General features: G+C 49.0%; 1 long non-coding RNA gene across 1 annotated transcript; it reads right to left on the bottom strand.

Moving 5' to 3' along the window:
- Window positions 1-1,222: 1,222 nt before the first annotated feature.
- LOC115892034 lies at window positions 1,223-5,752 on the bottom strand. Its single transcript, XR_004054837.1, has 3 exons — window positions 5,120-5,752; window positions 4,415-4,563; window positions 1,223-1,617 (listed from the first exon to the last, which is right to left on the bottom strand). It is a non-coding gene; the product is annotated as an uncharacterized LOC115892034 (long non-coding RNA).
- Window positions 5,753-8,897: the final 3,145 nt, after the last annotated feature.

Here is an 8,897-nt window from a genome sequence, read left to right as displayed (position 1 = left end):
TTTGAATAACAGAGGTGTGTTTGCATAATTCAACAGCCAGCATGAGAAGTTACCCAAAATTAAAGAACAGTCTTCTTTCAAAATGCATTCTTGCCATCCGCCTGGACAACATAGCAAGATCCCATCTCTACAAAAAATTTTTTTTAATTATCTGGGCATGCTGGTAGACACTTGTGGTCCTCGCTACTTGGGAGGCTGAGGCAGGAGGATCCCTTGAACCCAGGAGTTCAAGGCCACAGTGAGCTGTGACAGTGCCACTGCACTCCAGCCTAGGTGACAGAGTGAGGACAGCCTGTCTCAAAGGGAAAAAAAAAGTGTTCTTGCCAGACAGAGGAACATTCAGGGTGGTGGTAGTTGTTTTAATATGTGAAAATGTAGCTTTTAAGCAACACTATTTTGGCCAGGCACGGTGGTTCACACCCATAATCCCAGCACTTTGGGAGGCCGAGGAGGGCCAATCACTTGAGGTCAGGAGTTTGAGACCAGCCTGGCCGACATGGTGAAACCCTGTCTCTACTAAAAATACAAAAATTAGCTGGGCATGGTGGTGGGCGCCTGTAATCTCAGCTACTCGGGAGGCTGAGGCAGGAGAATCACTTGAACCTGGGAGGCGGCGGTTGCAGTGAACCAAGATTGTGCCACTGCACTCCAGCCTGGGCGACAGAGCCACACTCCATCTCAAAAAAATAAAATATACTTGGGAGGCTAAAACAGGAGAATCACTTGAACCTGGGAGGCAGAGGTTGCCGTGAGCTGAGATTGTGCCATTGCACTCCAGCCTGGGCAACAAGAACAGAACTCTGTCTCAAAACAAATAAAAATAAAATAACACTGTTTTGTTGCATCAGCTGTGCCCGATCAGCTGAACTTCTTCTCGGTCCCTGCCCCACTTTCTGAGTATGCTTAAGGTACAGAGCCTGTCACCAACTGAATGCCCTAATTTAACCTAATCCCACTCCAAGCATTCCAGCTTCTCAGAGCTGTGACAACCTCCCCTTTCTGCCCCTTCCTGGTGCCTGCAACCTGCCTGACATCATCCTCTCCCAACCAGGCTGAATTGTTTGATTATGTTTGCACTGTGGGGGTGACCATTATAGCATGATCTTAACTCACTCATTTATTTATTGGCTTTTAATTTAAATCATACAATTTATGCAGGTAGAAAATCCAAGCAGTGCAGAAAGACATTAAATGAAAGGCCTGCAGTAGATAATATTTGGAGCAGCCAATGAGGCCTCTTTGTCACCAGCATCAAACCCCTGTGTAACCATTATCCTGCCCCACCACCCAGGCCTCAGTGACAGCTCTCCTTAGTCATAGCCCTAAATTGGGGGTGGGTATGAACAATAGACAATGTAAGTCAGCTGCATTTCTGAATGGATTTTCAAACCTCTAACAAAAGCGAACTTCTGAAAGCCAACACGTGATTCTACATGGCAAGAGTCAGGCCATAGAGGAGAGAAAAGATTTTTTGAATTTCAAAGGTTTGACTTTCAACACCAACGGCCAACGTTTCCATGACGTAGATCATAGAGGTGACTGCCTAAGGCTGAGTCCAGAGACGAGACAATAATCCAGGGCTAGCCTCACTGCATTGCAGAATGAGATCCAGTTCCACTGGGGAGAGAGACAGGAGGATCAGAAAGTGAGTCACAGGCGTGGTTCATTGTAAAAGGGATCAGAGCTCTGCCCACTGATAGGGTCGAACTTCTGGGAACAAGGATGATTGAATGTGCATGGGGTTGGGGTTGAACAGAGCAGAAAGGGTTGTGCTTTGCTTCTCAGGTGAAGGGCAGGCAAAAGACATCAGGGAGACGCCCTTGCAGCAGCAGGCACCAGTGACAGAAGGCAGGGATGACAGCTGGTGTGTGGGCAAAGGGAGCCGAAGAAAAACTCTGTATCTCCCATCACCCCAAAGAGCAGCAAGAGAGTTATCTAAAGATTCCTGCATCCTCAGAGGTTTGTGTAAGAGGTAAGGTTGAGCCAGCAGACACAGAGGCATGGTACATGGGGCAGGGGGGATGCAGGGTGACCTGTGCTACCAGGAGCCTGCAGAACAGAAAGAAGTGTGGACAGCTCAGGGGAGGAAGAGAGAGAAGGAGAAGCAGACCCCTGTGAGGAGAAGGCCCCACTCCAAAGAGATACATCATCCCCAAGAAAAGCAGGGAGAAAAGGGAAGGGAAAGAATCCAGAATCGATGGAGGCCAAAAAGGACAGAAAACCTAGCAGTGACTGGTGATTCAGAGTCGGCCAGGTGGTTTTCTGCTGTTGGTGATAACGTGTGCACCAGAGCAATGCCAGGGTCTGGTAGAGAGAACTAAGTAAAATTCCCGTGTGAGCCCTGGGGGTGTGGGACACCTTGTCTGCTCCTTGGGAACTTCCTTCCCTCCACCCACCTCCCAGCACCAGGAGCTGAGATTACATCAGTGGAGGGGCAGCTGTGGTTCCCCGTCCTGGGCTCTGTCCATAAGGTAGGACAGAGAGCTGGACTAGTGATGGCCAGGGGATGGGAGCACAGAGGAAGGAGTCCAGAGTTACAGAGGGACTTAGAACTGTAGGAAGTTCCTTTTTCTACAGGGAATGGAACAGCCTACCCTGAAAGAAGTCATTCTATTTTGTTTGGAACAGCGTCTCGCTGTGTCATCCAGGCTGGAGTGCAATGGCCCAGTCTTGGCTCACTGCAACCTCCACCTCCAGAGCTCAAGCCATCCTCCCACCTCAGCCTCCCGAGTAGTTGGGACTACAGTCATGAGCCACCACACCTGGCTAGTTTTTGTATTTTTTGTAGAGATGGAGTTTCGCCATTTGCCCAGGCTAGTCTCGAACTCTTGGGCCCAAGCAATTTGCCCACCTCAACCTCCCAAGGTGCTGGAAGTACAGACGTGAGCCACTGTGCCTGGCCATGAAAGAAGTAATGTTTCAACTGAGATCTGAAGGATGAAGAGATATTTACCTTTTTAAACATTTAATTGCATTATTTATCTATTTATTTATTTTAAGTAGAAATAGAGATGGGGGTCTCACTATGTTGCCCAGGCTGGTCTTGAGCTTAACTGATCTTTCCACCTCAGCTCCCCAAAGTGCTGGGATTACAGGCATAAGCCACCATTTAATTCTTTTATTTTATTTATCTATTTTTTTTGAGACGGAATCTCGCTCTGTCGCCTGCCCAGGCTAGAGTGCAATGGCGCAATCTCTGCTCACTGCAACCTCCGCCTCTCGGTTTCAAGCGATTCTTCTGCCTCTGCCTCCTGAGTAGCTTGAGATTACAGGCGTGCGCCACCACGCCCAGCTAATTTCTGAATTTTTAGTAGAGACGGGGTTTCACCATGTTGGTCAGCCTGGTCTCGAACTCTTGACCTCGTGATCTGCCCGCCTCAGCCTCCCAGACTGCTGGGATTACAGGCGTGAGCCACCGCGCCCAGCCCTTTTATTTTTTAAATTGGCAAATAATGATTTATGTATTTGTGAGGCACAGTGTGATGTTTTAATATATGTGTAGTTATGGGATGATTAAATAAAGATAATTAACATACCCATCACCTCAGATACATTTTTTTGTGTGTGGTGCAAATATCTAAAATCTATTCTCTTAGCAGTTTTGAAATTTACATCGTTACGAACTTTAGTCCCCATGCTACATAATCAACCTGGAAAGCTTATTCCTCCTGTCTAACTGGAACCTTGTACCCTTTGACGTGTGTCTCCCACTCTCACTCCCTTGCTTGCCTGCTTGCCCCTAGCCTCTGGTAACCACCATTCTACTCTCGATTTCTATGAATTTGACTTTTCTTTTTTTTAGATAGAGTCTCGCTCTGTTGCCCAGAGGCTGGAGTGCAGTGGCGCGATCTCAGCTCACTACAACCTCCGCCTCCCAGATTCAAGCAATTCTTCTGCCTCAGCCTCCCGAGTAGCTGGGACTACAGGCACGCGCCACCACACCCGGCTAATTTTCATATTTTTAGTAGAGACGGGGGTCTCACCATGTTGGCCAGGCTGGTCTCAAACTCCTGACCTCGTGATCCACCCACCTCAGCCTCCCAAAGTGCTGGGATTACAGGCTTGAGCCACCACACTGGGCCGAATTTGACTTTTCTAGATTCCACATATAAGTAAGATCATGAGGTGTTTTTCTGTGCCTGGCTCATTTGAAGGATGAGTAGATTCTAAACCGGGGGAAGATGGGACTACCAAGATGATCATGAAGGCCAGTGGAGCAGCATACAGGTCAGGGACAGAGGGGCAAACTCGGACCATGAAGGCAAAGCTGAGCAGACAGTGCCAGCCACAGCAGGATGATGCAGTCACCCGAAATGTGTCCCATCATCTGAGCTGTCCCTCATTCCCAAGCTCCCACATGTTCACGGAGGCCCATCCTGACATATATGCTGCCTTTGAAGGTCTGGACAAATACCTGAGACACACGTGGGCAATGTTGACTTCTCTCCACCCCAGATGTAGGTGCTCCTAGGCTGGGAACCTCATCAGCTCTTCCTGGAGTGGACGGCAATCAGGTGGGGGTCCTCCAGCTGGTGGAGTGTTCTCAGCCTCGGGCCAAAATGCCTAAAAGTGAGAGGGCCGGTGGCAGCTGTCTTTGGGCTCTAACCAGCTCCTGGGGCAGCAGGTTCCCATGGAGCCTGATGGACAGAGGTCAGGATCCCGTAGGGGAGGGTAATATGGCAGGATGAAGGCTGGGCATGGAGCCCTTCTTACTGGGGCTCTCAAGGGCAGCCATGTTACAAATCAGGACATTACAGGTCAGTCACCAGCTGCGGGACTTGGGGGAACATGGTCATCCATCCTGGGGACATACACAGATGAGCAGTGGGGGACAGCAAAAGTCCCAGGAGGTCAGACACCCCTGATCCCTTCAACAGTGCCCTGGCCTGGCCCTAGCAGCTCTCAAACCCTCCACACACAACATTGCAGGGTGATCTCAAACCTGCTGAGTTCCTGTTCCTGCTTCTCCAGCTTGTTCTCCACACTGTACCATGTAGTGCCACTCACATTGCAGGCTGGAGGGGAGGGTGGCTCAGCACTCGCAAGGTTGCTCCCACCCCTGCCTTTGTCCCGGGAGCCCACCAGACACTTCCAGCCACACTCCTTCGGGGTCTCTCACCTGCCTGCTGTTCCCGATCATGTTTCTGTACCTTGACTTCCAGAGCAGTCAACCTTTTTTCGCAAACTTCCACCTGAAAGATAGGGGAACTCAGTCGCCAAGAGTCAGTTCCCCCCACTCCCCACCAGCCTCACTCCAAGCCAGGCTCACCCTGGGAATTCAGTGGCAGAACCTCACCCACATTACTTGACGTGAAAGGACTGAGAAGTTTTCAGGGCCTGCAGGTCCATCTGTGTGGAGAACCTGATCAGGTGGGAATGTGTTTGGGGTGATCAGAGCTGAGACTCATCAGGTGGCCTCTGTGCCAGCACTGAGCAGGACACTCACACACAGTCTCTCCTTCAGTCCTCACAGTCACCCAGTGGGGCAGGCACTATCATAGTCCTGATGTTATAGAGGATGAAACTAAGGCTCAGAGAGGTAACATGATCTGTCCATGTTGTACAGCTAGTAAGAAAGAGCTGGGATTCAAGGCTCTGGTGTGTTTGACTACAAAACACCTAGTGCCTCCTCATGGATCCATCACCGTCGTCATCACAGTCCAACACTGCCCTCATGTCTGTCCCACAGGTGCCACACAACTGACCCAAAGCTGCCCTCATCGCTGTCCCTGAACACTCTGCCATAATTGCCTATATTAGTTCATTCTCGAACTGCTATAAAGAAATACTTGAGACTGGGCAATTTATAAAGAAAAGAGGTTTAATTGGCTCATGGTTCTGCAGGCTGTACAGGAAGCATGGTGGCACCTGCTTAGCTTCTGGGAGGCCTCAGGAAACTCACAATCATGGCAGAAGGCAGAGAAAGCAAGCCATCTTACATGGCTGAAGCAGGAGAAAGAAACTAGGGGGAGGTACCGGCCAGGTGCAATGGCTCACGCCTGTAATCCCAGCACTTTGGGAGGCCAAGGCAGGTGGATCACGAGGTCAGGAGTTCTAGACCAGCCTGGCCAACATGGTGAAACCTTGTCTCTACTAAAGATACAAAAAAATTAGCTGGGCACGGTGGTGAGCACCTGTAATCCCAGCTACTTGGGAGGCTGAGGCAGGAGAGTTGCTTGAACCTTGGACGCAAAGGTTGCAGTCAGCCAAGATCACACCATTGTACTCCAGCCTGGGTAACAGGACAAGACTCTGTCCTGAAAAAAAAAGAAAAAGAAAAAGAAAAAGTAGGGGGAGGTACTACACACTTTTATACAGAAAAGAGGTTTAATTGGTTCACACACTATCATGACAGCAGCACCAAGGAGAATGGTGTTAAACCATGAGAAACGGCCTCCATGATGCAATCACCTCCCACTAGGCCCCACCTCCAACACTGGGAATTACAATCGAATATGAGATTTGGGCGGGGACATAGATCCAAACCATATTATTCCACCCCTGGCCCCTCCCAATCTCATGTCCTTCTCACATTTCAAAATATAAGCATGCTTTCCCAATAGTCCTCCAAAGTCTTAACTCATTCCAATACTAACTCAAAGTCCACAGCCCAAAATCTCATCTGAGACAAGGCTAGTACCTTCCACCTGTGAGCCTGCAAAAATCAAAAACAAGTTAGTTATTCCCAAGATACAATGGGATATATGCATTGGATAAATATTCCCATTCCAAAAGGGAGAAATCAGCCAAAATAAAGGGGCTATAGGATGCACACAAATCTGAAACCCAGCAGGGCAATCATTAAATCTTAAAGATTCACAGTAATCTCCTTTGACTCCATGCCTCACATCCAGGGCACACGGCTGTGAGGAGTGGCCTCCCAAGGTCTTAGGCAGTTCCGCCCCTGTGGCTTTGCAGGGTTCAGCCCCTGCAACCACTCTCATGGGCTGGTGTTGAGTGCCTGTAGCTTTTCCAGGCACAGGGTGCAAGCTGCTAGTGGATCTACCATTCTGGAGTCTGGAGGATGGTAGCCCTCTTCTCACAGCTCTACTAGGCAGTGGCCCAGTGGGGACTTTGTGTGGGGGTTTCAGCCCCACTTTTCCCCTCCGCACTGCCCTAAGAGAAGTTCTCTATGAGGGCTCCACCCCTGCAGCAGGCTTCTACCTGAACATCCAAGGTTTTCCATATATTCTCTGAAATCTAGGTAGAGACTCCCAAGCCTCAACTCTTGTATTCTGTGCACCTGAAAGCTTAACACCACATGGAAGCCACCAAGACTTATGACTTGCACCCTCTGAAGCAGTAGCCCAAGCTGTACCTGGGCCCCTTTTACCCACATCTGGAGCTAGATGCAGAGGCCAGAGTCTCAAGGTAGTAGGGCCCTGGGCCTGGCCCACGAAACCATTCTTCCCTCCTAGGCCTCCAGGCCTGTGATAGGATGGGCTGCCGTGAAGGTCTCTAAAATGCCTTTGAGGTTTTTTTTACCATTGTCTTCACTATTAGCACTTGCCTTCCTTTCAGTTATGCAAATTTCTGTGACCTGCTTGAATTCCTCCCCTGAAAATGGGCTTTTCTTTTCTACAATGTGGCAGAGCTACAAATTTTCCAAACTTTTATGCTCTGCTTCCCTTTTAAATGTAAGTGCTAGTTTTAGGTCATTTCTTTGCTCATGCATATGAATAAGCACCCAGGCCACATCTTCAACACTGCTGCTTAGAAATTTCTTCTACCAGATACCTTAAATCATCTCTCTCAAGTTCAAAGTTCCATAGATCCCTAGGGCATGGGCACAATCCAACCAAAATTTTTGCCAAGGTATAAAAAGAGTACCTTTGCTCCTATTCACAATAAGTTTCTCATCTCCATCTGAGATCTCATCGGTCTGGCCATCTCTGACCATATCACTACCAGCATTTGGGTCACAACCATTCAACAAGTCTCTAGAAAGTTCCAAACTTCCCCTCATCTTCCTGTTTTCTTCTGAGCCCTCCACACTTTTCCAACCTCTGCCCATTGCTAAGTTCCAAAGTCGCTTCCACATTTTCAGGTATCTTTATGGCAATGCCCCACATCTTGGTACCAATCTTCTTTATTAGTTTGTTCTCACACTGCTATAAAGAAATACCTGAGACTGGGTAATTTATACAGAAAAGAGGTTTAATTGGTTCACGGTTCTGCAGGCTATACAGTGAGGATGGTGGCATCTGCTTGGCTTCTCGAGAGACCTCAGGAAACTTACAATCATGGCAGAAGGTAAAGGGGAAGTATAGCATCTTACATGGCCAAAGCAGGAGGAAAAGAGAGCAGGGAGGTGCTGCATACTTTTAGACAACTAGATCTCACGAGAACTCACTACCATGACAGAAGTACCAAGGGGGATGGTGTTAAACCATGAGAAACTGCTCCCATGATCCAGTTACCTCCCAGCAGGCCTCCAGCATTGGGGATTGCAACTGAACATGAGGTTTGAGCAGCGATAGATTCAAACAACATCACTGCCCCACCATTGCTCCAACACTTTTGCAAGATTTTTTTCTTGCAAAAAAAAAAAAAAAAAGACTTTTTCTCTGACCATCCATTACTAAACCGGTACCTCACCATTACCACCACACCACTGCACCCCCTTATTTCTGTCTCCTCTGTCCACCTCTGTGACCCTCATTTTGGGATCTGACCACACAGATGACAAACAGAAGTAGGAGGCCAAGGTCCAGGGACAGCAGGAGGAGGCAGGGCCCAGAGTGGAGATGCTGCAGGACAGACTGGGGAGGAGGCAGCCCTCAAAAGGAGCGGATGTCAGGATGAGGAGGGTCCAGGACATGACAGAGGTGGGAAGAGGAGAGGGTCCAGGGAGCTGTCTAGAGAGGAGGGCTGAGCATAGGGGACACCAGGAAAGG

This window comes from Rhinopithecus roxellana, chromosome 19 (genome assembly GCF_007565055.1).
Source record: "Rhinopithecus roxellana isolate Shanxi Qingling chromosome 19, ASM756505v1, whole genome shotgun sequence".
Taxonomy (NCBI): domain Eukaryota; kingdom Metazoa; phylum Chordata; class Mammalia; order Primates; family Cercopithecidae; genus Rhinopithecus; species Rhinopithecus roxellana.
This window is presented reverse-complemented; position numbering and strand designations above follow the sequence as displayed.